Below are 12,375 nucleotides of genomic sequence, written 5' to 3' on the forward strand. Positions count from 1 at the left end.
TCCAAAGAACAATACAATAACAACATCTATATAATATATAATTATATATATTCCTTGAAACACAACCAATATGTTGTTCAACCGGATAATACCGGCAACCGGACGGACCCAATATTCCAAAAACATCATTATATAACCTAATAATGAGGCTACAAATTTATTATCCTACTAAAGGCACAATTACTAATTAATTAGCCCTATAAAACGTAACCCTTAAACTTTCATTTCATATTTACGTTACATTTTATGACACTCACCTACTGCCAAGTCATCCTTTTAATATTTAACCCAAACCTCACCTGTAATATTTTTTAACGGCAACTCACACGCTCATTTGCTACTATTCTAAATCTGATATTAATCAACTTTCCCATGACGTCCTATTTGTTTATTATTACACTAGTGTTACTTTTAACCTCGTCGTCGCACGCACAACCCCAGTGTGCGAGTCAGAAATTCACGAACGGGAAACAATATGACCGATGTGTCGACTTACCTCAACTAGGTTCGTATCTCCATTGGTCGCTCGATACGAAAAAAGACACGGTGGATATTGTTTTTATCGCGCCACCCGCAACTCCCAGCGGGTGGATATCATGGGGGATCAACCCGACGGGCGAAGGAATGGTGGGATCACAATCTTTGATCGGTTATAAAGGCGGGTAACGGGTTAATGGTTGTGGATACTTATAATATAAGTTCTTATGATGGTATAGTGAAAGGGAAGTTGGATTTTGATGTGACGAATTTAAAAGGGGAGGATTCGGATGGTGTGATGAGGATATTTGCGACGGTTTCGTTGTTGGAAAACGGGCAGACGACGGTGAATCAGGCGTGGCAGGTGGGCGGGTCGGTGACGGAGAAGGGTGTTCCGGCAAGACATGCTTTTCAGCCGGGGAATTTGGGGTCTAAAGGTATTTTGAACTTGTTGAGTGGTGAGATTTCTGGTGGCGCGAGTTCGAAAACAATAAAGAAAAATGTAAGTATTTTTTATAGTTTAGGTAATTCTTGACAAGCCATAAGAAAAAATGTAGACACGATTTGGATCAACTGACATGACTCGTTAAAATAAAAGGTTCGAATTAACCCGTAGAAAAAATGGGTTGGACAGTTAATCCGATCAAGTATTTAATAATAAAACTTTTAATAAACTTTTTCCTTTTTTTTTTTGGATAAATACACTTGCAATTTCCAATCCGATTTTCATGATTATTATGAAAACTCTTAATAATCTTGTGCCGACGCTGCCAGTAATTAATTCTCCACTAATTTCACATTTTCTATTTTGTACTTTATGGTTTGGATTTCGTACATCATTAGGTTTTCTAATTGTCATGCTTATACTGACCTATGAGACACGTTACCGATAACCCTCCCTTACAACAAAACAACCCGCTTATAAATTGTCAGACGTTTAAAAAAACAGGGTAAATGGGTGAAACTAAATTTATATGTGTCTGAGTTAGGGTTGAAATCTTTGACACGGTCAATAATATGTAACGAGTTCGGGTTGCATATTTCAAACCACTAACCCAACACAACTGACACCCACCATACATCTATATAATTTTAAGTATGACTTATTGCCCGAAAATAGTTCATCTTTTATATGAATAGTGACACTCTTAATATTTATTTTCATTGTTAAAAGACAATTTCAACTATTTTTGTTGGCAAAGGCGTCCCAGTCTAACAGAGAAGTAACTTCGTATGCCTCTAACTTTCATTTATGTCATTTAAAAACAATTAGCAAAACTCTTATTAGGATAAAAGTTACTAAATTTTTCATTTGGCAAACGAGGTGTTTTTTTTCCGTAAGAGAAAATAAATGAAAGTTAGAGGTGACATTGGTCGCATAATTTCTCAGCATAGATTATTATCGAATAATGTCGTTTAGATTATTAAAATCCAATTTGTCTGCTTGAATTTTATATTTGTTTATAATTTTTTAATGTTAAAGAAAACAGTTTGACTTTTTTCATGTCAAACTAACAAATTTTAGTAACTTTGTAAGTTAATTTAATCGTTCATTGTTCAGATTCATGGGATTCTGAATGCAGTGAGTTGGGGTATTCTTTTCCCTGTGGGGATAATGATGGCTAGATACCTCAGAACATTTCCAGCAGCAGATCCTGCATGGTTTTACCTACATGGGTCCTTGCAAGTTACCGCTTATGCCATTGGGGTTACCGGCTGGGTAACCGGATTGAAGCTTGGTAGTGAATCAAAAGGTGTCAAATATTCCGCTCACCGGAATATTGGAATCACTCTCTTTTGTCTTGCAACACTTCAGGTAAAGCTTAAACTCTCAAAAAGAACTCTTGCATTACCCTCCTTTTTAAAAGATTTGGGTGTAGAGTGATTTTGTTGATCAAATTGCTCAAAAAAAAAAAATTTTGGATGGTCATATATAACTCTTTGTGTTCGGGTTGACCTTTTTTGTATAATATGTTGGTCACTTGGTTGTGCGGATTAGTATGTTTAACATGTTTAATTAAACATGGTTATCTAGTGACCAACTAACCCTGTTACAACCCATTTTACATGTTTATTATAATCTAACCACTTGTTTATTCGTTTAGTTAAATGGATCGTGTTCGGTTACACACCTTTTAAGTGTGTCCGGGTTGTATACGTGTAAATACATTAACCTTAAATCATACACACTTAATATCATGTATACCGAACAAGACCTTTTAACCCATATATTTAAGTATGTCAAACAGGCTGACATGTAATAATTAAGATGTAAATTGTTAATCGGGTTGGTGGGTTGTTTAAAATGTGTTAAGTAGATCAATATGTTTTATTACACATGTCAAATGTGTCGATTGGAACATGACCTATATAATTAGATAGGTCAATTCCCGAACTCAACCCGTTTATTAAACATGGTAGATGGTAGATGTGATTACCTAAAACTTTATCATTTTCATTTGATGTTTTGTTGTATTTCGGGTCTTCAAAATTTATATTTCTAACACAAATAAATATATGGATCACGTTCGGGTTCAACGACTCAACCAACCCAACACAATTGATAGTGCGTCACATTGGGTTCTCTTCTAACCAATTTGGGTGCGTTTTATATAGGTTTTCGCATTGTTCTTGAGACCAAATAAGGGGCACAAGTTAAGATTTTATTGGAACATATACCATCACGGAACGGGGTATGCGGTGATTATTCTTGGCATCTTGAATGTGTTCAAGGGTCTTGAGATTTTATCACCTTCAAGCAAATGGAAATTATCCTACATAATAATAATATCCTCTTTAGGCGTTATTGCTATAGTTTTAGAAGCATTTACTTGGCTTGTTGCGTTGAAAAGGAAGTCCGTGAAGGTTACTAAACCCAATGGCAATGGTGACGCTAGTCGACAGTCATCGGCACCTTAACTCAAACACCCTTTTCGTATCTACATTTATGGTTCATTCATTAATTTTTGTAACACGATCAATGGTGTTTTGTGTGTTTTAACTTTTAAAGAGTTAGTAGTGTTATTGCGTTTAAAGGGTGCAATTGGTAACTTTCGTTTAAAAGGCCCACTCTCAAGTCGTGTGAGTTGGGAGGTGGTTGGGCCCATGTTATCATTATTTGTGTTATAGGGTACTTTCATATATACCATTACAAATATTGAAAATATTATATATATTCATGCAAAATTAAAAATATCATATATACATTTGCAAAGTTATTAATATATCATATATACCCAATTCATTAAAAATGACCATATTGCTCTAGTTTGATTAGATGCGATAAAATGTGTATAATGTAGACCATTCGATGTGATAAATCTTCAAATAGTTTGCAATTTTGAAGAAGTGACGAGGGACGATTTGGTTGTCGTTAACAGTGAGAAAAGTTGTTTAAAATTAAAATAATAACATATGGTATAAACACATTATGTAATTAGAATGGGTAGAATGGTATATTCGTTAAAAATGAGTATATATGAAAGTTAATTTTTTTTTTGAAAAATAACGATAAAATGGTTATTTACTAAATTATTATTAATGAATAGGGGTATATATGATACTTCAACTGCTTATAAGGGCATTCATGATATTTTAGTTATTTTGTAAGTGCATATATATGATATTTTTAAGTTTTGCTTGGGTATATATGATATTTATGTTATTTGTTAGGGCATATATGAAATTGATCCTTAAACTTTTAAGGGTTCAATTGGAATTTATTAATTTTTTTGTTCACAAAGTTAGGGTTTCGTATGAGAGTCACAAGAGAGACAAGTTGTGTATAAGAGAGGTTTTTGAGTTATATTTCCTCCAAGTAATATAACTGGGATTTGGGAATCATCCAGTTTTCACGTTTTGTGTGAGTTTTCGTTTTGCGTTTATCGATTCATTCTGGATTTTTTCTATGAGAGGGGTAAGTTAGGCGGGTAGCGAGGTGGTCATTGTTTTTAGGCATCCCATTGTGGGCGCTATGAACTTTAACGTTTGGCTACTTGTTTACATCACAAGAGAAGTCAAAGTTTGGCCAAACTACACTGAGTGCATATACTTTACTAATAATGGTCCAATATAAGTTGTTGAGGAGCGCAAATAACTAAAAAAACACTATGACCCTTATGAGACATGTGGCGATAGATATGTCGAGATCAATGAAGCGGGGTTGACAATGAAGCGGGGTTGACATCTAAGATCTCGACCATCCATTAAAATGTAATTGTAGAGTCCAAAACCTATATCTTGTTGTTCTCTAATTATATGAAGCATGATGATAAGTTGATAACCATTTGAGACGAGTTTAAATCTCTAGGTTTCTTGATTATGGATGATGTTACTTAACATCATACTAACTTTTGTAAAGGGTCTTGTTTTTTTAGCATGAAAAATGCATGTGTCTATTGAGCAAATTAGTATCTTCAAAAGTCTTGATTAAGAAATGGGCTTTTATGTTGTAAATGGGCATCTACCCAATAAAGCATTGTTGCCTTGTTGGGACTTTTGGACCATTGAATATTGATGAAATCTTATGGTTCCCACTTGATTGGAATTTCGAACCTTGGACCATAGCAGCATATGATATGTCATGATGATGATATGATGACAACACCATATGAAAATTGAAACATGACGTCATATATTCATCATCCATGCCTCATACACTTTGAATCATAAACTCGTTCTCCTTATTACATTTTATCATTAGAACAATAGTTTTTTGAAAGTTGAAACCATACCCAACACATTATAATGCCTTAGCAATCAAATGTGTCAATTAGTTTGTAAATCCAAAAACAACCTTTTGATTTTTAAAAAAGTAGCCCATTTTGGCTTGACCATTAAGGACAACATATATTTGGAGACAAAACTTTAAGTATGACGAAAAACAAGTGGCGAGTAGCCAAAAAGGTGTGCATGGGTTGTACATTACAAAAGAATGGCTTCGACACCTAGATATCGAGGTTGAGACAATATAAAGATGTGGCTAGAGAGAATTGTTGCCTTGAAATCTTATCTTTAATCAAATTTGAAGTTTTTTATTGATGATTTACCTTAAGCGTGGTCCTATTGCTTTCTTATGATAATTTGGCTTCTTTCTTACAATTTATTTTTATAAAATTTGATGAAAAATGACTCTAGATGCTAAAATAAAATGTATAGTGCTATCACACTAGGGTTGAAAATATAAAAATCGAACGTCACAAATAACTCACAAATTGTGACTTTTGCATCGGTAGAGATTTTAACGAGTGTGGAAGACTGGAAGTCATTGTTTCTCTCGTCATCACACCGTAAAATAAGCTTTGAACTATGATTGGTAGACTATTACAAATTTACATTTTATTGTTAAATTGTTTCTAGAGTAGATAATTTAACTATTTCTCATATTAGTGTCATTGAACATGTGAGAGGACTCTAATATCAAACGTAATTATACACCTAAATTTTAATTAAACCTAGTTTTATACTTCAACTATTTAAAACACTAAAGAAAACCTTAAATTTTGAAAATTTTGTTATAAAATACAATTTTGATTTAATACGCCATACATATTAAATCATCCAAGCTACTTGTTACATATTTTTATACATTTTTATACGTATATAACTAAACTTAACTGTTGAATATTTATGACTTTATGTAAGTTAAGTTGTAACTTAAATTTCATTTGATGTGATATTTGAATTTTACTTATAATACAACATTTATAGAGTTGCATACACGTATATAAATGATAGTTGATAAAAAGTATATAATACCCGACATTTTTTAAGGTTTATAAAAAGATAGAATACTAATTAAGATAGAGCATTGAACTCTTCAAAGTCTAATGCATTAAAATGTAGAGTTTAAGCTTTAAGGAGACGGAATGTCAACCGTCCTTATTAATTTTTGTCGCTTTATATCTGACTCACCTAGGAACACTATCAAGAAGAAAACTGAAGAAACACTAATCGGCCCCGGGCAGATTACGGATAATCTGGGGGTTAAATAGATGTTTCCCACGAGGGGTTAGACCCGGCAAAGATGGTTATTCTGATAACCTGCAAAACAGACACCGTGAGCTCGTCACTGAGAATGGGGGGGGGTTCCTCCTTGTGACCACCATCCGGCGTGAGAATCAGACTAGATTGCTCTTGAATATAAGTGTATATATTAAGAGATTGCTAGAGCAGATATCAGGTATAAGATATAAGATACAAGATACAAGATAAGATGAGATGATCATACCATTTGGGGTATTTATAGCCGAAGGTAGGTTTCCAAGAGGGTATAGCCGGCTGAATAGTATTCCTGTTCTACCAATTGTGGCCTACGCACGCGCCATGCTGGCAGTTGGTGGGTAGCGGCTGACAGTGACCAGACCTGCTGTGTACTATTCCTTTTCCACCAACTGCCGGCTATGCACGTGGTATGACAGGAGTTGGTGAGTAGGCAGCGGCTAATAGTGACATACAGTACAAGAGCATGCTGCTCGCCATACTGTTGTCAATGAGCTGTCGTATCTCTGGTCAGATCTTTTGCCCATACCTCGTCAGGTACAGTACAAAAGATCCTCCAGTATCGTACGGACTGGCTTATTTGGGCGGGAGTATTCCCCCTCCCGCCTTTGTGCGGGATTGTTCCCGGCTTTGCTCATTCCTTCAGGTGACTACTGAATTATTGAGAGCTAAGTGCCTTGTGCGTGTAGCCTTGCTGCGCGGGTGGCCTTCCCTGATGGCTTGTATCCGCAGCTGCGGGAACAGGCGGAGTACTTCACCATTGGGAGGCATTTCCTGCGGGAACAGCTTGCGTACTGCGCGTAAGGACGTCACGTCTCTGAGCATGGTGGGTCCTGCGGATCCAGTTGGTTTCTGCGCAGACGTCTCTCTTCAAGGTGAGTCCTGCGGGTCCAACTGGGCTCTGCTGGGACCTACCTCTTCAAGTCCCCCCAGTCCAATGTTCTTCTCATGAATGTTTAATAAAGTGAGGTGAACTTTTGGACTTAAGCAAAGGGTTTTGAAAAGGGTTTAGTTTTAAGGTTTTCCATGGGGATTCTTCCCGCGGAAGTCCTTATGTCACTTGCAGAAATTCCCGACTTTCCTGCTTGATCTTTGGGTATGATGCGGGTAGGTCTGTAACCTCCTCGCAAGTCAGGAGCGTTGAGTCCCACTTGTGTGGATTCTCCATGAGGTTTTGGTAGTTTTGAACATAGTGATCAATTATGTTAAAACCACCAATTCCATCTTGGAGCTTCAAACAACGTAGTTCTCGACGTTCCCGCTATGCGGGGATGTTATTCCCGTTTCCGCAAGCATTGCCCAGAAGATCCTTCTTGGTTTCAATTCCCTGCGGAGCGCTAGGTATGTGAAGGGTTTTGCCTTAACACTGTACCCGCACTCGTCTTACGGTTACTTTACTTCCAAGGTATTCCTGGCGTCAATTCCCTGCGGGTGCTAAGTATGTGAAGGGTTTTGCCTTAACACTGTACCCGCACCCGTCTTATAGTTACTTGGTCGCCGAGGTATTCTTGGCTTCAATTCCCTGCATGTGCTAAGTATGTGAAGGGTTTTGCCTTAACACTGTACTCGCACCTGTCTTACAGTTACTTGGTTATCAAGGTAAGGGGTATTTTCCCGCTTACTTTTGAATCTTTTTGAATTTTTTGAAATTCGAAGAGTTGGTGAAAGGATAAGAACAGTCCAAACTGCTGAAACGTCGTCCGACGGTTTCTTCTGACTGTGTCAGGACGTGCAGGAAGTTATGGTGACGTGACAGTACATGGTCATTCCAGACGCTTTTTCAGGCGCGTGGGCGCGATTTTTCGGGCGCGTGGCCGCGAAATTAATGGTACGCGTCCTTTCAACAGCTGTTGCCAGCTTGCTTTTTGCCACGTGTCATAGTTTCATTGCACCTGCGATTTCTCTCTCTTCCGCATTAAATTCATCGCATTAATTGCGATTAGTATATAAAGGGGGAGAGGGTCCTTTGTAATCCACACTTTCACTTTTCTCTTCATCTCCAAAACGATTTCCGGCGAATACTCACCTTTTCAGTCGAGCATTCTCTTGAAATCGTTCTCTTTTTCATACCTGCAAGATGTCTTCTGCTTACGATCTTGAGGCTACAGCCCAGGAGGCTGGGGTGTACGCCGATGACAAGAGTACTGCTGGCGAGTGCCAGTGTGCTCTGCCTGTCGATCTATATCAGTACATCGTCAGGAAGTTCATGCTCGAGTCTTTCGAGCCTGAGTTTCCTGAACCTCATCAGACGGTGTATGATGCCCCCAGAGGCAAGATCAGGGTATATGCCGCATTCTTTGTCTATGGGAATCTTAGGTTCCCCTTGACGAAGTTTGTGTACCGTGTTCTGGAGAGGCACAGTGTACACCTGACCGAGGTACACCCGATGGCGATCGCAAAGATTCGCCACTTCGAGTGGGTGTGCCGGATTCTGGGCGTTGAGCCCTTCGTCGACCGCCTGATGACCTTCTACTCTTGGAGGTGCATCCAGGGGTGGTATACTCTGATAACCCGGATCAAGGGTTTGAAGATTTGCGCAACCGAGCGCAGTCTTCGTTCATGGAAGCGGGGGTTCTTTTATATCTCCGCTCGCGCCATCCCCCTTGCCATGAAGTTCAAGAATGGGCAAGCACTCCCCAGCCTTCACGCCTCCAACTACCAGGAGGCGGAATGGTTTTCAAAGATTTCCCGAGTCCAATCTCCGGTTTACCGCTTTGCGGAGTCCGGGATGGTGATGCTCGGGATGAGCCGGGTGTGGAAGGATGCGGATGCGCAAAAGATCCCGATCGTCCTTGAATACGGTTTGAACTCTGTCCCTTACGGTACGCTCTGTCTTCTTCGTTTATATCGGTTTGTCTTCTAACTGTTTTTCTTTTATTTCAGAGGGGAACGACTTGCAGTCTCTCCTGTATCCGCGGGAGGCTGACAGTTCCTCTCGGATGGGTACTCGTGCTCTAGATGAGGACGAGTTGCCCATCCTTGAACAGACGGCGGATCGGTTCGTGGAGGTATACCCGCCAGGCCACGAGATCCTGAGCGCCAGGCGGCCAGGTAAGGCGTTATTCAACCCTCGACCCCTCAATGCTGAAACCTCTGTTGGAATTCCTCTAATCTTGTGTTCTGATGAGGAATCCGCAGATGGTCCTCCGTTGGTGCGGAAGAAGAAGGCTGCCGGCGGGAAGGGGAAGGAGAAGGTGGCCTCCACTGCCGATCCGGTGCCTCGGTCTGATTCAGAGGCCGAGAGCGAGGAGGTGGCGGGGAACCCTGGTGGTGATAAGACCACTGCTCCGGAGGCTGCGACGACTGTCACCTCCGGAGAGCCCAGGATGACGACGGTGAGCGGCGTAAAGAGGCCGGCTCCATCGGGTTCATCCCCGCCTCTCCGCACCTTTAGGCTCAAGAAAACCCGTAAGTACAAACTTCCTTTATTTTTAACTTCATAGCTTTCCATCATTAATACTTATCTCTTTTGTGCAGGCGTGGATGCTACCGCATTCCAGGGTGGAGCGGGGAGAAGTACCTCCGGACCCATGACGGTAGGCTTGGTCAGCCTACCTGAGGCGACGAGCCAGGCGGCTGCGCCTGGTTCAGTTGCTCACCCCGTTGAGCCAACTGTTCCAACTGTGATGACATCACCGCCGACTGTCAGTGCCATATTTACTGAATCTTTCACTGAGCCGGCGGTGACTTTTTCTGCGGACTCCTCCGCAGCGGCGACCACGGTTGTGAGTTCACCTACGGTGAGTTCACCTCCGCTGGTTTCTACTACCGCGGCGGCCTTCACCATGCCTCCTCCGTCATCGGCAACGACGACCGATCCTTCAGGTATGCTTGGGGCTTCTCGCCAACCTCTGCCTCCTTCCCATCTGCCTGACCTTTTGGACGGATTTCCCTTGGGTTCAGGTGATGGGTTTGGCGGCTATCGGCCTGTTGTCGACCCTACAGGTGCGTAGGGTTCTTTTGGCCTTTTTTTTTTTTAATATCATCTTTTCCTAACTGCTTTTTGTTTTTTGCAGTGTCGGATTCCAATGAAGTGTATGTTCCACGATGGAACATCCGCCGAGGAACAACCCTTCGCACACCTGTGGAGTGCGTGGAGTGGGCTCGTCACGCAGCTCCCAGTGGTGCGTTGGGGGAAGCCATGGCTAGCTACCAAGAGGGTAGGCTAACCAATGAGCTTCGGGTTCTCCTGGCCCGGATGCAGCCGCGCGTCGAGCTGCTTTGTCGTGAAAACGACAAGTTAAAAGCAGCTCGCATTCAAGAAGTAGCTCAGGCGCGGGCTGTCCGGGAGGAGAATAGGAGGCTTACCGCAGTGGCTGCGGAAAAGGAGAAGGCCTTCAAGGCCCTCGAGGTTGAATTTCAGGCCCGGCTCGAGGCCCGTTCCAAGGCTGCCCAAGCTGTTAACGAACAGCTTCGGCTGGCTAAGGAAACTGCACGGAACGCAACCGAGAGGGCCACCAAGGCTGAAGTTGTTGCTGAGCCTTTACGCCTCGAGAATGAGGAACTCAAAGCCAAACTAGAGGCGCTCCAACAGGCTCATGATGCCTTGGCGATGGAAGACGCCAAGAAGCTCCAAGAGATCTTGGACCAGAGGGGCGTGCTTGACCACACTGAGCGGAAGCTAAAGGGCGTTGAAGAGGCTGCTGCAAAGGAAGTGTTGCTTGCCAACCTCAATAAAAGTGAAGCCGAACGCGCCCGTAAACAAGCTCAAGCCGCCCTCCAAGAGGCTCTGGTTGCCAAGGAATGGCTTCTTCGAGAAGCGTTGTCTCAGGTAAGCTTAACTTCATAATGTCTTTACGCTTTTCTTTGTAAATAGAAAAGGTTTTGATACTTGTATTTTTTCTTTTTGTAGGTTGTGCATCGGGTCTTCACGGATACGTCTTATGACGATGCTATGAGCGCAGCCCTCAACGCTTCTCATGAGGATGGGGAAAAGGCCGGCTTCCTGCTTGGTCTAGGGTTCGTTGAGAAAGGCATCCCGCCTTCCAACTTCCCTTTATTTGATGTGGATACTGAAGCTGTATACGACCAAGCAGTGAATCAGTATGCCGCCTTCCCGCATCCGGTGGTGGAGAAGGTAAACGAAGTTGCCGCTGCTGATGATGGGCTAGCTATCCTTAAAGCTTTTCTTGAACCGCCACACTCTACTGATAGTGCGGGTCCAAGTGGAAGTGGTCCTGAAGCTTGATCCTGAAGATCCCTTCCCACTGTTAGGATAGGTTTAGCTTGTATAGATTTATATTCTTGTAGGCGGGTAGTTACCCGGCCCTTGTAATGAATATTATGAAATATAAATCTTTGTGCGGGTAAGACCGCTACTTTCACTGGATTACTTGCTTTATAAACGTTATATGACTTGCTCATGCATACTTTAGTTTAAATTAGCAATTTTCCAAGTGTTTAGAATAAGTTAACCTTTGAACGTGGTAGATAATAGGTTGAAGTTTTGCTTCCTCCTTCGTGATTGTGCGGGTAGGACCGTCACTTGCACTTAGTAGGATGGCTAAACTTTACCTATATCTGACCTGCGTGGAGGTTTTCCTCATCTTTTTAGAAATTTCTAAGTGTTTAGAATAAGTTACCCTTTGAACGTGGTAGATAATAGGTTGAAGTTTTGCTTCCTCTTTCGTGATTGTGCGGGTAGGACCGTCACTTGCACTTAGTAGGATGGCTAAACTTTACCTACATCTAACCTGCGTGGAGGTTTTCCTCATCCTGTTAGAAATTTTCTAAAGTATTTTGAGTAAGTTATCCGTTCGACGCGCGGTTGTCAATAGGTTCGGTTTCCTCTCATGATTTATGCGGTTAGGACCGGCACTTTCATTTAGTTGGATGACCAAAGTTTACCTATGACTGACCTGCGTGAAGGTTTGCCGTTTTTTGGGTTTATGCGGGTTT

At 41.4% G+C, this 12,375-nt stretch overlaps 1 pseudogene across 1 annotated transcript; it reads left to right on the forward strand.

Annotated features, from left to right (window-relative positions):
- The first annotated feature begins 207 nt into the window (after positions 1 to 207).
- On the forward strand, positions 208 to 3,401 carry LOC143542299 (cytochrome b561 and DOMON domain-containing protein At3g25290-like; annotated as a pseudogene). The gene is made up of 3 exons (XR_013136879.1): positions 208 to 979; positions 2,039 to 2,293; positions 3,094 to 3,401. The product of XR_013136879.1 is annotated as a cytochrome b561 and DOMON domain-containing protein At3g25290-like (transcript).
- The last annotated feature ends 8,974 nt before the right edge of the window (positions 3,402 to 12,375 follow it).

Source organism: Bidens hawaiensis, unplaced genomic scaffold, assembly GCF_021521415.1.
Source record: "Bidens hawaiensis isolate Kalapana, Puna unplaced genomic scaffold, B.hawaiensis_p1.1 tig00012815_1, whole genome shotgun sequence".
In the NCBI taxonomy this organism is placed as follows: domain Eukaryota; kingdom Viridiplantae; phylum Streptophyta; class Magnoliopsida; order Asterales; family Asteraceae; genus Bidens; species Bidens hawaiensis.